Source organism: Orycteropus afer, unplaced genomic scaffold (assembly GCF_000298275.1).
Source record: "Orycteropus afer afer isolate SDZICR_OR568_19922 unplaced genomic scaffold, OryAfe1.0 scaffold00011, whole genome shotgun sequence".
NCBI classification, from domain to species: domain Eukaryota; kingdom Metazoa; phylum Chordata; class Mammalia; order Tubulidentata; family Orycteropodidae; genus Orycteropus; species Orycteropus afer.
This window is the reverse complement of record NW_006921598.1, coordinates 6,904,401-6,905,739: the sequence shown is the minus strand read 5'-3', so window position 1 is coordinate 6,905,739 and position 1,339 is coordinate 6,904,401. Positions and strand designations below refer to the sequence as shown.

General features: G+C 42.1%; 1 protein-coding gene across 1 annotated transcript in view; it reads right to left on the bottom strand.

Annotated features, from left to right (window-relative positions):
- Positions 1-1,339, bottom strand: part of MAP3K7 (mitogen-activated protein kinase kinase kinase 7) — a 117,546-nt gene that overhangs the window by 98,773 nt on the left and 17,434 nt on the right. The window lies entirely within an intron of this gene.

Genomic DNA, 1,339 nt, shown 5'->3' with positions numbered 1-1,339 from the left:
TAATACCTATGTTAGGAGAGCAGTCACAAAGTGGGATGCATGGTCTCTTCTAGCCACAGCTCAAATTCTACTTCAGAAATCACACATAGCACTGTGGACATTTCTCATATTGTCCAGTCCATGCTGTTGTTGTTAGGTGCTATTGAGTTGGCTCTGACTCATAGTGACCATACGTACAACAGAATGAAACACTGCCTAGTCCTGTGCCAGGGCCACAATCCTTGCTATACCTGAGCCCATCACTGCAACCACAATGTCAATCCGTCTCTGTGAAGACCTTTCCCTCTTTCGCTGACCCTCCATTTTACCAAACATGATATCCTTCTCCAGGGAAAGGTCCCTTCTGACAACATGACCAAAGTAGGTGAGACGAAGTCTGGCCATTCTTGCTGCCAAGGAGCATTCTGGCTGCATTTCTTTCAGGACAGATTTGTTACTTCTTCTGGCAGTCCATGGTACTTTCAGTATTATTTGTCAGCACCACAACTGAAAAGGATCAACTCCTCTTCAGTCTTCCTTATTCATTGTTCAGCTCTCACATGCATATGAGGCAACTGAAAATACCACAGCTGTGTTGAGCACAGCTTAGTCTTCAAGGAAACATCTTTGCTCATCAGCACTTGGAAGAGGTCTTTTGCAGCAGTTCTGCCAAGTGTGATACATTATCTGATCTCTTGACTGCTGCTTCCATTAGTGTTGCTTGTAAAACCAAGTAATATGAAATCTTTGACAACTTCAATCTTTTCCCCATTTATTGTGATGCTGTGTAATGGTCCAGTTGTCAGGATTTTCATTTCTTTATGTTGAGGTGTAATTCATATTGCAGACTGCAGTCTTCAATCTTCATCAGTAACTGCTTCAAGTCATCTTCACTTTCAGCAAGCAAAGCTGGGTCATCTGCATATCACAGGTTGTTAATGAGTCCTCCTCCAATCCTGATGCCATGTTCTTCTTCATACAGTCCAGCTTCTCAGATTATGTGCTCAGCATATAGACTGAACAAGTATGGTGAAAGGACACAACCCTGATGCACTCCCTTCTTGACTCTAAACCATGCAGTATTCCCTTGTTCTGTTTGGATGACAAGCTCCTGGTCTATGTACAGGTTCCCCATGAGCACAATCAAGTGTTCTGGAATTCCCATTCTTCTGAATGTTATCCATAATTTGTTATGATCCACACAATTGAATGCTTTTGCAATAGTTAGTAAGACACAAGTAAACATCTGTCTGGTATTCTTTGCTTTCAGTCAAGATCCATCTGACATCAGCAATGATATCCCTCATTCCACATTCTCTTCTGAATCCAGCTTGCATTTCTGGAAGTTCTCTGTCAATAT